The sequence below is a fragment of the Primulina tabacum genome, chromosome 14 (assembly GCF_025594145.1).
Source record: "Primulina tabacum isolate GXHZ01 chromosome 14, ASM2559414v2, whole genome shotgun sequence".
NCBI classification, from domain to species: Eukaryota; Viridiplantae; Streptophyta; class Magnoliopsida; order Lamiales; family Gesneriaceae; genus Primulina; species Primulina tabacum.
The window spans coordinates 6,641,613-6,665,367 of NC_134563.1; the positions used below are offsets into that span (position 1 = coordinate 6,641,613).

Sequence of the window (23,755 nt, forward strand, 5' to 3'; positions counted from 1 at the left end):
AACAAAGTGTCTGACGCGCTAAGTCGGAAGGGCCCAGGCACGGTAACTCTAGCTTCCCTCTCGGCCCTAGCCATGTCTACAGGAGACCGTCAAGTTAAACCAAGATCGAGACCTAGTGCTGACCAAATTTAAGGAGCAAGTCAGAGAAGGGAAGGTCTCAGGATCATCAGATTGATGAAAAGGGAATTTTGTGGATGAAGGGAAGACTGTGTGTGCCCGACAGCGACAACCTTTGCCAAGAGATAATGGCAGAGGCGCACAAGTCAAAATTCTCAGTCCTATCCAGGCAGTATGAAAATGTACAGGGACCTCAAGAATAATTTCTGGTGGAATGGTATGAAAAGAGATGTAGCTGAATTCGTCTCCAGATGTCAGGTATGTCAGCAGGTCAAAGCAGAACACCAGCGGCCCGGAGGATTACTGTAACCTCTGGAAATCCCGAGTGGAAATGGGAGCATATTTCCATGGAATTTGTGGTAGGATTGCCAAAATCTAGGCAAAGCCACGACGGTATATGGGTGATCGTGGACAGACTCGCAAAGATGACACACTTCCTACCCGTCCGCATGAATTACAATCTCGACAAGTTGGCTTCACTGTACATGGACAACATCGTGAGACTGCATGGAGTGCCAGTGAGCATTCTATCCGATAGAGATCCGAGGTTCGTCTCGCGTTTTTGGAAGAGCTTTCAGGATGCCATGGGAACGAAAGTGACCCTAAGTACCGCCTATCATCCTCAAACAGATTGGCAAACAGAGAGAACCATTCAAATCTTATAAGATATGCTGCGAGCATGCGCTCTTGAATTCAGTAGCAACTGGAGCACTCATCTACCCTTAATCTAGTTTGCTTACAACAACAGCTATCACAGCAGCATCGGAATGTCTCCATACGAAGCTCTGTATGGAAGGAAATGTCGATCATCCACTTTATTGGGACGAAGTGGGAGAGAAAGCCTTAGTGGGACTCGAGCTAGTACAAATGACTGTGGACAAAGTTAAAATTGTCCGAGAAAAGCTCAAGGCAGCTCAAGACCGACAGAAGAGTTGGGCAGATCTGAAAAGAAGGCCAGTAGGAGTTCAACGTGAGCGAGAAGGCTTACGTGAAAGTCTCGCCTATGAGAGGAGTAGTCCGATTCAGTAAGGCTGGGAAATTGAACCCTCGATACGTTGGACCATTCGAAATCTTGGAAAAAGTGGGCACGCTAGCATGCAGGCTGGCACTGCCACCAAACATGTCAAGAATCCGCAACGTGTTCCACGTGTCCCAACTAAGGAGGTACATTCCAGACCCAAGTCACGTTTTAGAAGTAGAACCACTCTTGACCGAAGGAAACTTGGGAGAAGAACTGAAATACGAAGAAGTTCCTATCAGAATCGTGGACACCAAGGAACAAGTCCTCAGACGTCGCATCATTCCCTACGTAAAAGTGCAGTGGTCTAACCATACTGAGCGAGAAGCAACTTGGGAAGTGGAAGAGAAAATGCGAAAGGATTATCCCTACCTATTTGGAGACCAAGCCAACTCCAGTTTCGAGGACGAAACTTCTCATAAGGAGGGAGGGATGTGAGAACCGGATTTTTTCTCATTTATGTATTTGTTTGCAAGGAGATTGTGTAAAAGATTTTTATTGTGATTGTATGGAATAAGAATTTCACATGGGGAAATTATGATTGAGGAATCTTTATGGCCAATACTATAATACCTACAATAAGGCATACACATTTCGAGATGTGCAAGGGAATTACAAGGTTGAGATATCCTCAAGATCCAAGTGAGTAAGGCATGATATGGTGATCAAGATTTCGAAATCTTCACTATCAACCTTGTATAGATTTTGAGTAGTTGCTTGCATGCCAAATAAAAAGGAAGCAAATCATCTATCCATGCACCAGGGAATCAATGAAGCTTGACCAAATATCCAGCACTTAAATTCGAAATATTGAGGGGCAAGGGATTAAGGAATGAGCCCCACGAAATTGGAAGAAAAATCAATAACAATGGTAAGGAGATTAGGGTCAAAAATTGTGAGATTTATGTCAATATTGAGCATGATTTTAGTGCCAAAATTAGATCCATCTCCCTCACCTATAAATACCACACCATCTCTACTCATTCTCCACCCCAAATTTTCGAAACCCTTGCTGAATAATTTCGAGTTCCAGCAGCCTCCTCATAGCCGAAACTCTGCCCAAATATCGTCACAAATTTAGCCTAAATATCGAATCCGAAGCACCATCCAAGCAAGAACGAGGAACGATCCACGTCGAGAAGCCAAGCATCTACGTTTATTAGCATCAATTATACGGTAAGTGGGCTGTTTTAAATGCTTATAAATTCGGTTTTATGCATATGTGATTTTTGGTTTTTGGTTTAAAAATACGGTCGAGTACCGTCGTTTTGTCTATGCGTTTTACGAAAATTTTGGTACGTTTTGTGGACACTGTGAGGATTCCCTGAAAATGGGTGTAATTCCAACATATGGCCCTTAACGGTGGGATAGAACCGTTTTATGGCCTCGCCCCCTTAGAGGATTAAAACTTAGGGACTGACGTCAGTAAACCGTTAAAAGGTGAAAAATCGCAGTGTTGTTATGTTACGAATACGATGTTACGGTTATGAAAAGCATGCTGTATGTATATGTATGTTTCGAAAATGTTATTAAATTGGTTATGCTGTGTTCAATATCCCCCATTTACTGAGTATTCCCAAATACTCACCCCCCTTACTCTCCCCTCCCATATAAGTCCGAGGAACAGGTTGAGGACGAAGAGTCCGAACAGTTTTGAGGCTGGTGAATCACAAGATTAGTAATAGGTTTTATTTCGACTTTTATGATTTAATGAATTGTAAGACGCTTCAACGTATTTATTTCTGTCGTTTAGTGATTTTGGTTGTAAAAGACAATGTTTCCTTTGGATTGAAATTGTGATATATAAACTGGTTCGGTTTATACTGTGCTACAAAAGGCTTGTTGTTTCGATTGTGGATTTTTAAACAACACTGGTGTCAATCCCGAGTTTCGGGGCATGACACTTTAAGTATTATGTCACGCCCCGAGCCCAGGCCCGCGGCTGCGTGACTGCACAATGGGCCCCTATAGCAACTACTTCGTATTCGTCCTCGCTTTACGAAAATGATTAACCCAAGTTGCTATAGAAGTCCATTGTCAGCCATTATAAACTCATTTTAAATCTTTCATTTTTAAGATGTGGGACAAGGGTATCACAATCACCCCTCCTTCAGAACGCGACGTCCTCGTCGCGGCCTGACCCCTCGATCCACCAGCACCAAGAATCTAGAGGTGGCTCCTACAGGTTCAAGAGGTGGCTCCCGTCATGTAGCACTTTGCCCCGCAGGTTCAAGAGGTGACTCCCATGCACGTAGCACTTTGCCCCGCATAGCACTTATTTCTCGGTGTTCCATGCCAGTGACCGGCTCTGATACCATTATGTCAAGCCCCGAGCCCAGGCCCGCGGCTGCGTGACTGCACAATGGGCCCCTATAGCAACTACTTCGTATTCGTCCTCGCTTTACGAAAATGATTAACCCAAGTTGCTACAGAAGTCCATTGTAAGCCATTATAAACTTATTTTAAATCTTTCATTTTTAAGATGTGGGACAAGGGTATCACACAAACACAATTTAGTAGGTATTTTAACCAATGGAATAACATGACTCACATTCGATGATACTGTGATTTAATTGAAAAATAATTTAAATTTATAGACAATATGGGATCAAAATCGGTGAAATACAATATAACTGTGTGTCCTTTCTACACATGGTAATTAAACATTGCTTTTGCAAAAACCGCTAAACGCCACAGTAGTGGTGGACACTGCCATTTTTTGCAAGGTCCAGTTGCAACTTCTATTACAGCTTTTCCCCTGTCACGCGTGATCAAAGGACACTACAGCTTTCCAGCGCTGTCATGCATGCTCAAAGCTGTAGCATCTTCTCTGTGTCCACTCCAAGCTTTTTGATCATGATTAATACTATTACAACAAGTGAATTGAATGATTTTTTACTAACCTGACTTCAATTATTCAAGCATCCTTTGGTTTTCTATAAATAAAGCTCAACATACTATAAAATAATTGTTGGAATTTATGAGTTTCAAAGTTTGGCAAACAAATTCACAAGAGAACTGAAGAACCAAACTGATCAGATGTAACTAAGATATCATAACTGAAAGAAGACTCATCAGACTTAAATGTATTAAGGACTGAAGTTTTTATAAGTATAAATAAGTTTTAAAACCAATGTCTCGAAGCTTAGTAAACAAACCGGAAATCAGAGCTGAGGTCTTTTCAAAACCGAACTGAAAAAACTATATCAACTGAAGTTAAGAAGACATCAGTTAGAACTGATATTGTCCAGCTGAACTAATATGTCGATCAGTTTGACTCCTGATCAGTTAGTCACGTCATCAGTTGTATCATCCGACAAATTGACAGTCCGTCCAAAGCAGAACAGATGAAACAGAACAGTATGATACTTCGTATCACTGTCAGATAAAGTCATCTACATGGACTGATTAAATGAAGATTCAACATATATTAGTCATTAAATGCATTCAATTTGACTGTTGGAATCGAAGACTATATATAGCTGATCGATTCAGTTGAAGAAGGTTGGTGAAAAATACTGAATGAACTATCTACGATCATCAATCAGTTACGATACATTCTGAAGCATTTCTCAGTTTATAAATTGCAGACTTCAGCTCTCATTCCATTGTACTTATTCGTAGCGTTCAGGATACTCTTTAGAGCTATTCAGTTATCTACTGTAAGGTTTTGAAAACTAAGAGTTTCAGCTTGACAGTATATAAGTCCAACTGAAGTGGATTATTACAATCAGAATTAGACTGAAATATAGATTGATTACTTAGGATGAGGTGCTGCTAAAACTGAATAAATAATAAATAGAACACGCGGGTTCTTATGGATGTTCGGATACTCAAAATGTCATATGTCACCCCTTCTATCTCAAGGATATGTTTTTCACTAAAAGACTTTGATGTATTTCAACCGATTTATATTGACAAACAAGATTTCAGGATCATTTCTATCAAATAACTGTTTCATACTTAAAAAGATTAAAAAAAACCTGAGTGTTTATTCAATCCTCCTTCTAAACACTCCAACTGCATTAACCGATCGATCCTAACAATATTTACACCTCATTATAAAATAAGTTGTATTAGAAAGTGAGGAGTGAATTACTCAAACAAAAAAATAAGTGTTCGTGCATTTGAAAAGTGAAGATTTAATATTTTGTTGTGTACATACATTATTGTTCTTGTTGAAAGATGGTGATGCGAGACACATACATTTCATTTTAGATGTGGTAAAGCAACTGTCACGTTACAAGATGTTTTGATAATTTGAGGGTCTAACAATTGATGGTGAGCTAGTAACTAAAATAGATGTTTCACATACAATTAGGCAATGACAACATATATATCTCGACTTGTTGTGATTTGCGTCACCATCATCACACACGGATGGGCAAGTGATATATTGTTCCCATGATCCACTTCTATGTTCCAAATATATAATGCTTAGTCCTTGAGTGATATGTAAAACATATGATTCTGGCTAATGAAAACCCCACATGTAGAAGTACTGGGTTGGTTATTCAAGAACCATGAATCGGAGATGTGTGGAAAGTATGATTCATGTTCATTAAGGATTTGTTTCCACATATAAATACAACATATTCATATTGGGGTATTAAACTATAAAGCGTCGTCATCAGCGATACTGTCGGGAATGGATCGTAATTCTCGTATCGGTTTAATATAGAGAATATTATATTCGACTGATCCATTCCCGACAATAACATGACCACCAAAATGAAAGAAGACATCGATACTAGCCATTTTGCGAAAAAATATTTCGAGGAGAGAAAATTTAAACAAATTGATAGAAGAAAGAATTGCAAGAAAGAGACAAATGCGAGGAATGTTAGATTTAAAAATTGTGAGAAAAAATGCTTCGTATTCATAAAGTTTTATAAATTATGAAAGTTCACTGTCGCAACTTTAACGTATGAAGCGAGAATCGCGTCTTTGAATACAGGGGACCGAGGGACGTTGTCACCATTTTGCAGCATCCATCAACAACCGTTGCTGGTGGCATTTTGCAGTATTCTTGCAAAACCTCACCAACCAAATTAGTTTTGAATTTTTTTAAGTAATAATAAATAAAAACCCTAAAAAAAACATTAATTTGTGGTCCAGTCAATAATAAATTATTCAGGACTTAATTATTTGGTGGCTAAAGTATCAACTGAGCATTCGGTCCCGTGGAGTCCGTATGCGTATTTATTCTAGTTATATAATTTTCAACGGACTCTTTCAATTGCGGGATCAATGGGATTTAATCCCATACCACGTATTGGTAAGGGTTTCTGCTATTTAATATTAAGCTGTTGAGTTACTATTAATTTTGTTCGATCAATGCATAAAAGATTCAAAAAACGAACAAAAAGGTGAGAAGGTGCTTGGAGTTTTCTTAGAAAAAATTCTCTCACGATCAAGTTAGGGACAAAAAATATTAGTGGAAATGTCACGCCTCAGGGACGGGGTTGGTCGACACCGGTGTTGCTCTCAAATTTACATTCGAAAACAACAAGGCTCAGAAGTACAAAATTCAGAAACCAGTCTTTATAATACTGAATATTTCATTGTGTGATACAACCTCAAATAACTAATGTTTTACAGCGGAAATGTAAAAACCAGACATAACGATATCTTAACAGATGCAGCGGAACATAAAAACATAAATTAGAACTGAGAAATAACAGTCTTCTTCACCAGCCCCAGAACTGATTCTGCTTTTTTTTTCTTCTAACATTTCTTCCTTGTTCTTGTCTGAGATAGGTTGGTGGGTGAGTGATATATCGTCAATCAATAAGCGGGGGCGGGAATAACTCCCAGTTTTCAAAACCATTTTCAACAGAAACAGTAATACAAATCATATACAGAAATTCTTACTTTCAGAACATGAATCAGTATTCAGGAATAACAGGTTTCAGAACTTAAAATTTATCAAGCAAGCACTGAGCACGTTTGTGAATTTCACTGGCTAAACTGATATCAATCTCATATATGTTCTCTCCTCTAAGGGGTGAGATCAGTAATCAGTAATCAGAATTCAGTAATCAGGAATGTTTCAGAATATATATTCCTACTATTAGTTCACTAGGTTTCAGTACTTCAAAAATCAGATCTTAGAAATCAAAAATACAAATACTTTACTTCAAAACAGAAATTATAATACTGGTTTCAAGATATTTATACATATGCCCACTTACTGTAATTTGTTAGAAAGTTTCGGTTGAAGTCTGGAATCTACTCAGCTCTCGCTACTGGATTTTTATTGCTCGAAAAAGACACACTCTTAGCTCGAATTCAAGTGATAACTCAAGATTTGTGTAAAATCATTTCAGAAATTTGAGGGTGTTATTTATAGGCAAGATTCTGACTGTTAGCCTCCCAATTAATGGCTATAATATGCCATTATGTGTAATTAACAGTCTTTATTCCATGTTAAATGCTTCAGTTACAAGTCATAAGTAGAATCAGTAGCTATCTGTTGGAATCTCGCGCTACTGAACTCTTCTGCGCTACTGGATTGTAACTGCTGGAAAAATACCAGATTCTGAAATATTAGTTGATGCTGGAATTGTTATCTTCTGATGAAATTTTTGCATTGCTACTGAATATTGCTAGCTGCTGCAAAATGCTTGTTACAGTTAGAAATTCGGGTTCTCATAGGAAAAGCTAGGAAATCATTGATTTGAGATGTGCTTTAATATGTAAAGATACACTTTTGTTTGTTTTTTTTCCATTTTCTAGGATTTTGTCCAGCTTAAACTTTGTCTTCAGTATTAATTTGGGTGTCACCCTTTGCTATTGATATACGGATATCAACGTAACTTTCAAAATAAAATCGATAATAATTGATTCATATTCAAAATTATCAAATTCGAGTCTTTTCGGTGATAAGATTATGCATTAGTTGATGACATATATTTGTTTTTTCCAATGTCCAACTCAACTTTTTTACAAAGAATTATGGTTATAAATCACTATGTTATCCATATATATTGATTTATTATCTTTATATTATATATTCTTCATTATCTCATCACACACTCAAGCTACTATAACAAAATTGACTTTTCTCAGCACGCAAATTGGCTTTCACCGTTCGTATTGCATGTTGCACAATTAAAAGTTATTGAAGTCATAGATATTGATATAGCACAATGCACGCTACGGAAAATAGTATCGACATCGCGTACTGCAACAGTGGGAAATAGAATCAACAGCTCGAACTATACACCACAAAAAATGGCATCAACAGCACACTACACGCCATTGATGTTTATTTTTTATTTTTTTAATAATATACAATAAAGCGTATTATTTATTAAACCAGTTAATAAATCAAATTTCAAATAATTATCAATATATTTACAAAATCATCACAAATATCACAACATATTCCCAAAACGAAAATGATAAATTTATGCCCAATTAGTTTATTTTATTTTCATTCTAACATAATTTCAAAACAAAACCTAATTTAAGGAATAAAACAGAAATGAAGAAATCACTGTAAAAAAGTTTGACCATAAGCAGAGCAAATGCTATATGTAAAATCCAAGATTTTGTAGATTCGTGATAGTAGTTTATAATTTAAAGTTGCACTCGCATTATTCAAGATTTTGTATTTATCCCATCAGCTTATTTAAGATTTTCAAGTTTATCTAAGATTATGTGGGACAATTTTATCGTGTACAAAATTTATGGAACTCTAAATTTAAGATGATATTGTAAATATAATTCGAGGTTGGGGATAAATAAATATATCTCGATCCAAGACATTAAATAAGGAAAGATTGGATATAAGCAGATAAATTTTGAGATATAAATTCAAATTTTAGAAGAAAATAACTGATAAAGATTCGAAATTTGAGATAATATTGATATAACTGGATAAAAATAAAGCAAGGATAATATGATTTTTGAATTTCGGAATTTTGGAATATTTAATTAGGATTTTTTGAAATTGTACAGATAGGGAAAAATCTACACGATAAAGAATGCAGGTATGGGAAATATAAAAGTTTTGCGTGCTAGGATTTTAGGAAAATCAAGAGTATTATTTTTGGGATAATTTACCGTGAAAATTCAAAATTACTAAAAGAAATTTTGTGATTTAAGGGCAAGGATTTAATTGTACTAAAAATAAAAGTTCTACCGGATATGAGAAGTTAGACAAAAAATTCGAAATTTTGCAGGCTTGGAGAGGAGAATATCTCGAAAATATATCCAAGAAGTGGATATATAGATTTCGAAATTATCCAAGATCGTGGATAAAGAATTAAAATTATTCGAGATTTAAAGTTTGATTTAAAAGTTCAAACGCGAGAATAACACACGACTAGGATAACAGTCAGCCCCTTATAAATAGGAGAGCTATGCCATTCGAAAATCACACCTCAAAGTCACTCAATATTTCTAAACTCTCTCTAGTTCTCACTGTCGAGTGTCGAAGCGCTGCTGCAGTCCAGATCCAGAGTAAGAATCGAAATTCCAGCATAGGAACTCCTTTTTCACGTTTTTTACAAGATCTAAGGTAAGTGAGGCTTGTTTTAAATATTTAATTTTCGGTTATATGCATTTTCATTTTTGAAAATTTGGTCGAATGCAAATTATTCTTTTACCCCATTTTGGTTACAGTTGTCGTATGATTTAAGATTTGTCACTGTGAGGATTCGACTGGACGTAGATGAGAATCCAAATATGCATGATATGTTAATCTCCCTTACACGGTGAGATTATAATCGTTATATGGTCTCGTCCTCTTAGAGGAGTAAAAATTAGGGACTGTATCAGTACAATCATAGAAAATAGAAGAATCTCACTGCCTGGTCAATGGTATGCATATGATATGAGTCATGTTATGCATGATATATGTTTTAAATTTTTATGCATTTTGTTATGTTGTGCTCGACTGCCCCCACTTGCTGAGTGACGAACCATATCACTCACCCCTTACTCTCCCCTCCCCAGATAAATCCGAAGAAACAGATAGAGGAAGATGAGTCAGACCAATTCTGGGGCTAGTGATTCACGAAATCTGTAGTATTTATGTTTCGAATTTTACGTTTTATTTCTTTTGTAAAACGCTTCCGCATTATCCCTTTTTCGGTTGTAAAAACAATGTTTTTTTATGGTATTTATGATATAAACTGGTTTTGATTTATACGGTACTACGAGACTTGTTGTTTTTCGATTATGTGGTTCTAAAACAACGCCGGTGTCGATTCCGGGTCTCGGGCGTAACACCATAACATCAAACTTTGTTTAAAAAATTAAACTTGAACTAATGAGAGAAACTGAACTGCAAACCTTATTTTCTAATACAATTTATGTAAAGCTATGACAAATTTATGATCATTTTTTCCCCCTGCAAACACACATGTGAGGTATGAACAACCCATTTGAGACCTGATACGTGAACATGGTATTTCACATCTACGTGCCACATATCTAAAATACTAGTTAGATTAGCAGAGGATAGAGTACAGTGGACATGAAAATTAAGTGCTCTTCAAAATACAAACTGGGACAACTCCTACCAATCAGTGAACAGGAGAATTAAATATAAACTATTCTGTCAACAATAATAAATGTTTTCTTTGTAGTTATCGTCTTTAATGTGCATAGAAAATAGAATCCGGAACCATGATGCTCTTCACCGAAAATTTATGGTCTGACTTCTCATGCCAGACGTATAATCAGACCCTACTTGCTTTAAATACAGTAGGCCATATATTTCACTTAATTTAGCAGAACCAATTATGATTTATCTTTTTTTTATCTTTATTGTATATATACGTCACCGTTTACTGATCCGTATATGAGTTCTTTGTTTTGGCGTTCCAGTCTGGGAGAAAACTGACTTACTGAAAGTGATGGAAATGATCAAGCAGGGTGAATTTAAGAAAAATGGGAGATATTGATTATATTATCTAATTATTTTATGTATTTCACCACTTTATCGAACTTGGTCGATCGTCAATTGTAAGTTCATGCATGTGAAAATGGGTCGATTCTAAACAAATATTGTAAATATGTTTTAATCTTGCTAGTTTTTCTATATACGTGTGTGTATATATATATGTTATTTTTTGTTCTTTTAATTTTTTAGATTAGTTTGTCAAGAAAATATTAGTTTGAAGATTTTAGAGAAGAAGAGATAATTGGAGAAGATATTTTATTGAATATATATATTTTGATTGTTGAATATATTATGAATATAAAAAAAATATTATTTCTATTTATATAAGAATATATTATGTAAGATTTTGTCAATCATGGATATATTGAAGTTCTCTATTTATTAGAGTTCTTATTTAGCTTGAAGATCGTCGAGAGTGATCATGTGTGGTCGAGGAATGCCAATGAATTTTAATATCAAATCTTTCAGAGTTGATTTGTTGTTTTTATGCACTATATTCATTCAGATATTCTTCGAGAGAATAATACGAGTTTTCGGGAAAGAGCAATATTTCATGCATAGAACATATTTTCTGTTGTGAGCTTATGAGGTTGGTTGGGAGCGAAATAACGAGCCAAAACGAACATGTAGGGGTGATCAAATTTTTTTATTAACCGCCCCAACCGAGTTGCACCACACCATTTTTCATAATATTTTATAAAAACTGCGATTAAAAATAGTAATCATAAATAGAGAAGTTCGGTATGGTATACCGTATCGAAATTTCATATACCGTACCGAAAATATCGGTATGAAGAAAATGGAAACGTATGAGAAAAATGATATCTTTACCGTATCGACTTTTCAGTATAAGGTATGTTTAAAAAAATTCATTCTCTTGTAATTCAAGGTCATTTGATCACCAAAACTAAATAAATCCCTCAGGACAGTCAAAGAGATCATGAAAGATATATACAAAAAAAATCCATCAAACACCAACCACAACATATGTCTGGGGATTCAAGACATCAATGAACACCAATATACTTAAACCGCAACATGTGCGACTTTTTTATCCGCTATCTTTGCAACAATGTCTGAGGGCCTGTGATTTCTGAAGTAAGTCAGCTGTTTAACAAGTTGTGGCCCAACATCCAGTCCTCTAACTAACTGTAAGGTTAGGCGATAGAGATAAGACTTCTCAACAATTTTTCTCAATTATGAGTCGAGTTGCATCACTGAACTTTGATTTGGACTATTCCAACATGATGAGTCTAAACAGAAGTTAAATTTTTTATTTTGGTTATCGATATATATCATTTTATACCAAAAAAAATATTTTATATTTTTTAAAATTTTAAATTTATTATTTAAAAATATTATATATTTTTTAATTTATATATATTATTTCGGTATATACCGAAAATTACAAATTCCATACAGTTACCGTACCGTATCGAAAATCTCGGTATACCAAAAATTTCGATAAATTCGGTATTTTTTGGTACGGTAACCTTGATATACCAAAAATTCGGTATTTTTCCCCACCCCTAATCATAAATCGCATCGCATACGAAGTTCGGTTATTTTTTTACCAGGAACCGCATCAAACCGCACCACCTAAACCGCTTGCCATAATATTTGGGCTAGGATTATAATAATTTGTAAACAACATATTTAATTAAAGAAGAAGTCGTTCATTATATCTTATAAACTCTCTTCAAAATTATTACTCATACAAAGGAAACTTATCTTCTTCTTATTTGTTCTTCATATTAGTCTTTTATTAGAGTCTTCATTTCTTTACCACAATATTTTGTTTGAAATTTGAAAGTAAAAAAATATAAAACAATGTAAATCTCATTTTTTGTCAGTGTGGTGTGTTGTTAAATTATTAACTTAGTTTTGAATCTTGATTATTAGTTTTATGTAGTTTTATCTTTGTACTATTTGAACTATATTTTATATTTGAAGACACTATATTGTTGTTGTTTTCAATTAAATTAAAATATATGTTCTAATATTTTTCATTAAAAAATCGTAAAACCGACCGCAACCGCCTGAAACCGCTTAAAACCGCAAAACTAATTCGACTTGTAAAATCGTGATTATTTTTCAAAAATACTAACTGACCGTATATGAAAATTTGGTTTGAAATTTTTTAAAAAACCTGCAAAACAGCATCGTGATCACCCCTACGAATATGTTCATTCCATTTTGCGTTCTATGTCGCGACAACTGTTACGACAAAATTTAAGCAGTTTCATTTTATCATTCTGTTTTCAGAGATTTTATATTGCTGGTGAAGCACAAGCATTCACTGATTGATGATTCATTAATTGAGAGGGAAATGTGACGTTCTCGGGATAGAAAAAACTGTATGTTATTGAATGGAGTTCAAGTTGGTGGACATTGAAGACGAGTGGTGCTCACCAAATGAAGTCTATTGAATGTATTCGTTATACAGGCATGCCATTATAAAAGAGAGATATTTTATTTGAATAAGTCCTCTGTATGATTGTAATTTCTTATATTTCGTGGATTTGTTTGATAGCTGGGCGTGACCCCATAAATATAAGTCGGTTGGACCGAACCACATTAAAATTGTATGTGTTCTTATTTTTTTCAGTTTTATTATTTTTTAATTGGACTAATCATGAAAACTAAGCAAAATAAGAGAAAACTGGATCAGCAAGTGATATCAAAGTGGGTGCATTATTTTTATGATGTTAATCCTGGAGTTCTGTTTTTGAAGGCAATGGTAGGATGCATGATGAAGAAAAGGGCTCTGTGGGTACATATTATGTAATAATGGTTGATATTTAGGGGGATCATATGATTATTATCTGATTTTTTTGTTCATATTTTTTTCTTCATATGCTGCAACATAACAAATGACAACATTTTCAGATGCAGCAAATAGGGGGAGAACGTTGATTGGAATCTCTCGATTTTATTTCTGAACTTTGGTTGATTTTTTTCAAAAGAGGGAGAGCAATGTTTTTGTGAATTTTATTGAATATTATTTTTATGATTCTTCAAAAATAAGTCAAAGGGGAATATTGTTAGATGTTTCTTTGGTTGGCTTAATTATTTAGATTATTTTGTCATGAAATTATTGATTTGAAGACTTTGGAAATAAAAAAAAATCATTGGAGAAGATGTTTTATTAAATACATATTTTTATTGTTGAATATATAATGGAGATAGAAAGATATTATCTTGATTGATATGAGAAGATAATATGCAAGAGTTTGTCTATCTTGGATATAATGAAGTTCTCTATATATTAGATTTTGATAAGATTTTACATAAGAGTTTTTGTCTTTCTAGAATATTAAGTTTCTTAAACTCTAGATTTGATCTTTTGTATTTAAAAGAATTTGTTTTCTAACAAAAGACTAGTTTCCTTATCTTGTTGTAATCTATTTAAGGAGTCATATCAAGATCAACGCAAGTCTATATATATTGAAGAATAATTGTTGCATCAGAAAGAAGCGAGACGAGCGGGATACGAGAGAACATAAATAAATCTCGAGAGAATTTTCTGAAGAACTCGCAAAAATGAAGCATTGTTGTTTTGTTGTGTTGTTATGATGTTTTGGAGGCATTTGAAGGAAAAAACATACAAAGTGTTTATCGAAAAATTGTTTTGTTGCTCCGAATTTTGGCCACATAGATTTGCATTCTCGTTTTTTGGTTATTTTTGTTATTGATATTGTATGGTGCAATTTATTTCTTGACTTTTTAAGAAAGATAGTTTATCATTTATTCACTAATACTATTTCTCTAAACGCGATTTTTTTCTAGTGATTATTATGCCCTGAGATGTTCATTTGTGCATGATTATCTCTGTGTTACTTTTAACTATAACTATTTATTTGTGTTATATTATTTCAATGCATATCATCACAAGGTGTTACAACATTTGATACAATACTTATATCTGATACACACAATCCTTATCATTATGTTAAACAAAATATTTTAACTTGGTATCAGAGCCAACTCTTGACGTTACTAAGTGACATTCTGGTTATTTTTGTTTAACAAGTAAAATTCGATGGACATGTCACTTGCCAACGCTGCACTATGACCACTTGTCTTGGATGGAACCAACTACACTCTTTGAAAAGTCAAAATAAGATTTTATATCAAGTCCATAAATGAAAGAGCATGTCAAAGAGTTCTCAACGGTTGGACTCCACAAAAAAAAGTTGATGAAGATGGTGACAGTCTGATCAAACTAGGAAGTGAAATGAGAACAGAGGAAGTCCAAACTTCAAACTACAATTCAAAGGCATTAAACGACATCTTCAAATCAGTAGATTTAAACATGTTTAGTCTGATTACCAACTGCATTTATGCTAAGGACACTATCTAATAGTGCAAAGTATAAAAAAAATTCTTTTTATATACAATACATTTGAACATGCATGTGAAATCCTTCAAAAACATTACGAAAGATCTGAAAGTGTGAGAAAAACGAAGTCAAAAATGCTAACCTCTAAATTTGAAAGTTTAAAGATGGAAGAAACTGAGACAATTATCAAGTATCATCGTCGTTTGTGAGAGATATCCAATTAAGTGTTCATCTATGGTGATACAATTTCAAATGAAGATTGGTCAACAAAGTATTACGATCACTTCCCGGGCACTTCAATATCAAGATCTGTGCAATTGATGAAGCACAAGATACAACTCAGCTCGCACTATATGACTTGGTCAATTCCCTTCGTATTTTTGGGATGAACATGGATCTAAAGAAAAAGGAAAAAGGTCAAACTATTGTTTTTCAAGTTTCTAGTTCCTACAACGATCATCTTCAATAGTCACACGAATTCAATGAGTCGGACCTCTGTGACGAATTTATCTCATTAAATGCTCCTGATAAAACTCAAAGGTTCTCATCTGTCCAAGGACAATTTCGACAGAGGAATGAAGATAATAATCAATATTATCTGAAGAGGTTTGTTTATGTGTAATATAGAAATTGTATGTGTAATGTAGAAATTGCACTCGTTTTGGACATTATACGAATGAATGTTCAAATAGGCTTTACAAAAATAGAGGAGTGAATGTTTTCTTAAGCGATGAGGAATCGGATGAAGAGCAAGAATCCAATAAAGAAAAAAGTCACACTTCCCTAATTGCACTCTTGGAAGAAAGACGCTGGTTGCAAGTCAATCCACTGGGTGTCGCCTCTGGTGCTGCAACACCAGGCCGGAACACCATTAAAAAATCAGCTTGCTTCAATGCTACAACTTTTGAAAATTAAAGTGATCAAGAATATCTGGAAGTACATGACAGAGAAATCACACTGGAGAGCATACATATATTGTATGAGGAATTGTTTGCTTACTGGATCAAGAGAAATAAATTGAACAAACCTTTCTCAAAAGAAAATACTGAGCTAAAGGGTGATGTGGCCGAAACTGAGATAATCTTTAGCAAGAAAGATTTGGCATTGTACAATATCAAAGTCGAACATGAAACAACAACCCAAACTCTTGCTAAGTTTAACACAAGCACAACCAAGCTTGACTCTATAACGATGATGGGAAAGGATGGTAAGGCTGGTCTAGGTTTCAACAACAACATATTTAAGTTGGAAAATCATCAAAAGCAACTTTATTTGTGGAAGAAAGCAGTAGCATATTAAATACACATAGAGTCACTCATATGGCCAAAATCTTCCCACCAAAGAAGCAAGTTTCCACTCAAAAGCCGAAGCAAAGCAGACGTCACTTTGTTTGTCATTATTGTCTCAAACTTGGTCATATCAAACCGTATTATTTTAAGCTCTGACAAGACTACATGTACTAAGAAGCCAATAGTATATTGCCCAAAGTGTCCCACAACACCTACAACAACACCTACAACAAACAAACTTCAGTGATGAAAGTTTGGGTACCTAAGGATAAAATTAATAGTCATGTTATTTAAACCTTCTGAGAAATAACATTGCATGTCTATGATACTTTGATAGTGGAAGCTCACGTCACATGATAGGTTCGGTAGAATATCTCAAAGACTATGTTGAACAAAAGAGTGGCAGAGTGACCTATGGAGGTAGTGAAAAAGGAATCATAGTTGGAAAAGGAACACTGAATGTAGAAGGACTCCTTGAGCTTCACAATGTACTTCATGTAAAGAGATTTAATTCAAACCTAATCAGCATTTGTCAGTTGTGCGTTGATAACTTGCATGTTAAGTTTCATAAAAATTCTTGTGAAGTTTTTGATGAGCCTAATACTTGTGTCATGTCAGTTTCAAGATCTGCATAATTGCTATCAACTAGGAAAACAATTTACCTGCAAACATACAAAAGTGAGTGAACTTGATCTATGGCATCAAAAGTTGAGTCATTCGAACTTGAAGACATTGAAAAACCTTAGTAAGTATAATATTGTACAAGGTATGCCCAATTTATCCTCATGGGCACTATATTTTTGCGGACCTTGTCAAAAAGGTAAGCAAACTCTGGTGTTGAACCCCGTCTTGCAAACTTCGACACAACACGCTGCCGTGAGCTACTACATATGGATCTTATGTGTCAAATGAAAGTGAAAAGCTATGGATTTAAAATGTATTCTTTTGTTTTTGTAATCCAAGACCCAATCCTCGGTCCATCGCTTAAATTTGGAAGACTCATACTAACCCGTTCAAATCTAAATTCATATTTGACCCAACCCGTAATTGAGATTTTCTTAAACAAATTTTAAATTTTTAAAAAAATCTTGAATTTATAACTAGAAATGAAAAGATAGAAATGAATAAAAAAAATGATATGATTGTGTTATTTTAGTTCAAATGGATAAAACTAGCACACGTCTAGAAAATTACTTCTAAAGTTTAGACTGTGGTCATGACCCTAGGAAAGGAAAGATGATTGTAAGAAGTCTATGCAATAAAAGTAGTATGAATTTAACAAAATCCTAATTAAACAGGTCAGGTATATATGATCGGACCCGCTACTCAACTCATACCGCCCAAGTATAAAAACTAGTACTCATATTCGACTCAATACCTATTATACCAGACCCAAATATATCGAGTCTGGTTTAGGTACATATTATGATCGGTCACATTTTCATTCCTATAAAGATATTAGTCACACACGAGTTGATGAATCATAGGTAATAAAGACAATGAATGAGTAGTTGATGTTATTAATGTTGGTAGTGATTTCTCCAATCTCCTTCATTAGATCCGCAACCTGAAGATGACAAGACTAACAAATTTATTTTGCAAATTTTAAGTTGACGCAAGAGAGAATTCTTTGTCTTTAAGATGAATTTACCCAACATTTGATGCTCAATTGTACTGACAATCGTCTCTCAATATACAAAAACTTCCAATTTGTGATAATATCACTACAAATCACAAGTTCCATAATCAGAAATGAAGCAAACTCTCTTTTAGAATAAGGAAAAATATTCAAACAATATGAGTGCAAAAGATGTTCAGAAAAATTTGATCAAAATTTTTTATAATGTTGATCCTTGTTCATTTTTATGTAGATATCAATCTTTAGCTAGATACATGTTATTTCATCAATGGGGTTTCCCTTAATTCGAAAGTCATTTGAAAACCATCAAGGAACACCATTTGAAAGCAAAAGAACTATGAAACCCGCAACTTTATATCAACCAGCGCTGCCAGGAGCCTAGGCGCTCCTCCACGGTCGTGGAAAAATTACAGGGCACATAGGGGCATTTATACGCCTCTGTGAGCTCCTGCAGCCTGAATTGTTCCAAGCCATATATGAGGTGCTAATGTGCGCTTTCCAAGCGCTTCAGCGCCTCCCGAGGTGCATAAAACAATCGAATGAGTTTTTATTCATCTTTTTTGCTTAATTTATATTCATTCAGTCTTAAAATGATTCCAAAAATCTTCCACGTGAATGAAAATAAAATTAATGCACGAATGCACATGATATTGAAATAGAGTTTACACAAAAAATCATCGCATCAGGAGGGGTAGCTTTTGGATTTGAACATTTCTTAGAAAATATTATCGGATTTACTAGTATAATACTATCTTGAACTTATTGAAGGTTTGTGTAAAATTAGACAATAGTACATACAAGATAAATTTCTTTTCATTGGTTTTATCATTTGTATTCGTTTAGTCCATGGAGCGCATATTGACTTCATAAGTGTTTCTTTGAGGTGGGCGCTCATCCTCATACTTACATAAGTGGACTTCTTTTAAAAAGTATCTGTTAGGACCAATGGAATCCGAATATCTCCACACTGGTATGATATTGTCCACTTTGGGTTTTAACCCTCATGGTTTTGCTTTTGGAACCACCCAAAAGACCTCATACCAATGGAGATATCATTTCATCTTTATAAACCCATGATCTTTCTCTAGATCTTCCAATGTGGGACTTTGGTTGCATCCCAACAATCCTCTCCTCAAACGAAGTTCCACTATTATTCTCATGGTCCGAGCCTCCCCTCAAGCCTTATTCGTCCTCCAATCGAGGTTACTCCACTTCACTGCGTTGGAGCGCACGCCTTACATGAATATTGGGAGCATAAACCACCCCGAGAGTTTAATCAAGGATTTTTACCGGGAGCCCTCACCTCCTTCGTTTAGGTATCGAGGATTCTACCCACACGGCTCAATCTAGAACATGGCTCTGATATCACTTGTAGTTTTTATCCCTCTGATCGATCTCAATTTCCAGTTCAGTATTCAAGAATGTATATTTGATTCAGTGTACGATTGAAACCAATATATTTGTGAATTCGATAATACTTCAAGAACACAAGCTATATGAATGAATGGAAGACACACGATTTACGTGGTTCGATCAATAATGATCTACGTCCACGGGAGGTAATCTCATTAAGAATTTGAATAGAATTCAGAATACACTATGAAAAAGAACTTACGAATAATAGCACTCAAATTAAAACAACACTCTTGTTCTTCTCTTTCCTGTTTTCAGAAGAACACTCTTGTTGTAGCTTTGAATCGGATGCTCTATATTCTCTCAGCTCTGCATTTTTCTATGCATTAGTATCTGTCCTCTCTTACTGTCAACGAAGGGATGAGTATTTCATATATACTCATCCAATCCTTCTACCGGCTTCTGAATCCAACGGCTCTTCATCAACATTAGATCCTGGCCATTGATTTGTTTCAAGTCAGTTTAACAGCAACTGACAGATAACCAACTTTTACTTCTTGATTTCCAGTGTATGCTTAATTCTATTGTCCCACCAATTGTTGACACTTGACTAACAGTATCCTACCATACCCACTTTTAGAAGCAAATGAACTATTAAAAGTACAATGCTTAATCTCACTATATTGGAAGACAACACTACTTTCCGCCCTAAGAATGAGAAATTAATTAATAAAATTTCTATTTTTCCCATTGAACTAAGATCTTAAAATCTCGAATCAACAAGGTTGGGTTGTTACTATGAAAACTTTATTTTATAGATCTTAAACTTATTCATCTTGACATTTGATAGACGTGGTTTTTACATGTTTTAGTGCATTTGTTTGTGTGTGTTTGCATGGTGCATATGTTCATTTCATTTACATTTTGTTCACTTTAGAGTAAACATTTGCATTTGATCACGTCTCACTTGCGTGTGACAAATTTGCAGGAAAAATGACCGGAAGATCGAGTCTGGAGCAAAGTGCACAAGCCAAGAAGAAAATGGCAGAAAGGCCGGCGCTCGGGCGGTAGAAAATTACCGCCTGGGTGCAAGAGATGATGATGTCCAGAAAGTATGGCGCTCGGGCGGTGATTTTCTACCGCCCGGGCGCGAGATTTAATTTCCGAAGCCAACTTACAGAAGACTTGGCGCTCGGGCGGTAATATTCTACCGCCCGAGCGCGAATGCCGCATATCCCAAGCAAGATTACAAAGGGTATGGCGCTCGAGCGGTAATATTCTACCGCCCGAGCGCTACTTATTTTTGGGAAGATTTCTTGTCCGATTCCCTACCTTATTTTGGAGGAGAGGATGATATGGAAAGGGGGAGAGGACGTTTTTGAGGGCATTCAGACTTCATTCATCAGCCGCCGCAAGCTTTGGAGAGGATTTTTGCGCTTGGATTGAAGATTCGAAGCTTTCCGGGCGTCGTTCTTCGCAATTTTCGTCAGTTCTAGTATTTCTAATTTAGTTTTTATCTCTTAAACATTGATGCGTTTATTTCAATCATGAATTCTAGTAGCTAAACTTTATTATTTGTTGAGATAAAAGGGGATCCTACCCCGAACGTTGATTTAAATTAATTTACATATCGATTTTTGATGTATTCTTGATTATACTATTGTTTTATCGTGTTGTTAGAGCGTAGCTAACTTTAACAACGTTTTTATATTGCGAGTGAGTTTGAGAGTATAACTTGTGATAGGAACGAGTAGTATAATCCGTGGATCTACAATTTACCTAGACATATGAAATTGGATACGCGCCGATAGTCATAGTCCTAAGGGTCGAAAACTAGGGGATTTCATATATCGACATGCAATTCACTCTTGATAAATAATTAAAGACATTTAATTACTTCATTGAGTAGAATTAGTTTGGCATAGCTCGAGAGAGTGTGTTCAATTGAATAGGAAATCCTGTCGGAAGCATATAATCAATATCGAACGAATTAATTAATTAACGAGGGGTAGGTGAACCGAAATTCCCAACAAATTCATTTCTTATTGAATTTTACTCAACCATTTTAGACATTATATTTCATTACTTGATTTTTAATAATTTTATTTGCATGTTTATTTTATTAGAGTAGCAATAAAACAATCAATCAATTTTCGTTGCTAAAGATTTAATAACTGAAAATAACAATTGTCAAACACAGTCTTCAGTGGAACGATACTCGTACTCTGGTACATTATACTATTACTTGACATCGTGCACTTGCGATTAATTTTTGAGCATATAAAACCATATTTTTATTAAGGATTTCACAGTGCAAGTTTTGCTTGATCAAGTTTTTGGCGCCGTTGCCGGGGACTGTTAATTCACAATTTTATTTTTAGTTATTTTCTTTAGTATTCTCTATTTTACTTTGTTTGACACCTTCGATTTCTTCACAGATATCTCATCCAGTGCATGCCAAAGTCACTTGACGTGGAGCTTGAGCAGTTTGACCCTGAAATTGAAAGAACTTTCCGCAGGAGAAGACAATAGCAGAGACTAAAAGAACTGATGGAGAGGCACGAGAACGATCATGAGGAGGAACACCACGATGCTAGACGTGTTGAGATGCCACGCCGCATACCGATGCTGGAGTATACCCAACCTTCTTTGGATGGAGCACGCCCCAGCATTGTGAGGCCTATGGTGCGGGCAAACCAGTTCAAAATCAAACCAGCTATAATTCAGATGATTCAGAACACAGTCCAGTTTGGAGGATCTGCAGTCGATGACCCAAACACGCACATCGCAGATTTTCTTGAAATTTGCGATACTTTTAAATTTAATGGAGTTTCTGATGATGCTGTTAGGTTGCGTTTATTTCCTTTCTCCCTACGTGATAAAGCTAAAGCATGGTTGAATTGTTTGTCTGTAGGTTCGATCACCACATGGGAGGACATGGCGAAAGCGTTTCTAATCAAATACTTTCCTCCATATAAGACCATGAAACTGCGGGCAGACATCACCACATTTGCTCAATTCGAGCAGGAGACTTTATATGAGGCATGGGAGCGCTTCAAAAATTTATTAAGAAGATGTCCTCATCACGAACTGCCACTTGGGTTAGTCGTTCAAACCTTTTGTTATGGCTTGCTTACTCCTAATCGTACTATGATAGATGCTGCTGCTTGTGGAAACCTGTTGAGAAAAACTGCTGAGGAAGGATATGAGTTGTTGGAGGAGATGGCTGCTAGCAGCTATCATCCTCAATCTGAAAGGAATAATCAGCGAAGAAGTGCAGGATTTCACCAGGTAACTGACCTTTCCGCTATTACTGCACAACGCGATATCTTGAACAGGAAGTTGGATGGTTTGAATATGGGTGGCACAGCTATGCGTCTTCAAGAGATATTCTGTGAAAAGTGTGGAGGTGAACATTTTGTGAAGGACTGTCAAGATGACAATCCCTTCTATGTGCAAAATGAGTCACCAGTGAATCAAGTGGGAGTCCACAACCGTCCGAGGAATGATCCGTACTCAAACACATACAATCCTGGATGGAGGCAACATCCCAACTTCTCATGGGGTGGTCAAAACAGTCAGAATCGACCACAAGGAGGACAACAATATGGGAAACAACCGATGTATAGATCTGACCCTCCTAGAGAAGAAAAGTCCAACTTAAAGCAGATGATGTCTAAGTTTATCTCGTCCACTGAAACTAGACTACAAAATCAATATGCATCAATAAAGGGGCTAGAGAATCAGATTGGACAGTTGGCAAAGATGATAGCAAATCGAGAGCCGGGCACCTTGCCAAGTAACACAGAGATCAATCCAAAGGAGCAAGTGAAGGCGATCGAGTTGAAGAGTGGAAAGATCTTAGAGGCCAGAGGAATAGAAAAACTCAAGCACATGATGAACAGACTGAGTCATCAAAAGGATAAGTCTTCCAACTCAACACCAGCACCCACTGCACAATCGAAAATTGTTATCCCTCCACCTTTTCCTGCAGCATTAAAAAAGGCAAAACTTGATGCACAATTCGGTAAGTTTCTAGAGGTATTCAAAAAATTGCATATCAATATTCCTTTTGCCGATG

The 23,755-nt window shown here is 35.5% G+C and overlaps 1 non-coding gene across 1 annotated transcript; it reads right to left on the minus strand.

Annotated features, from left to right (window-relative positions):
• Positions 1-22,660: 22,660 nt before the first annotated feature.
• On the minus strand, positions 22,661-22,766 carry LOC142525693 (small nucleolar RNA R71). The gene has a single exon (XR_012815143.1). It is a non-coding gene; the product is annotated as a small nucleolar RNA R71 (small nucleolar RNA).
• Between the last annotated feature and the right edge of the window lie 989 nt (positions 22,767-23,755).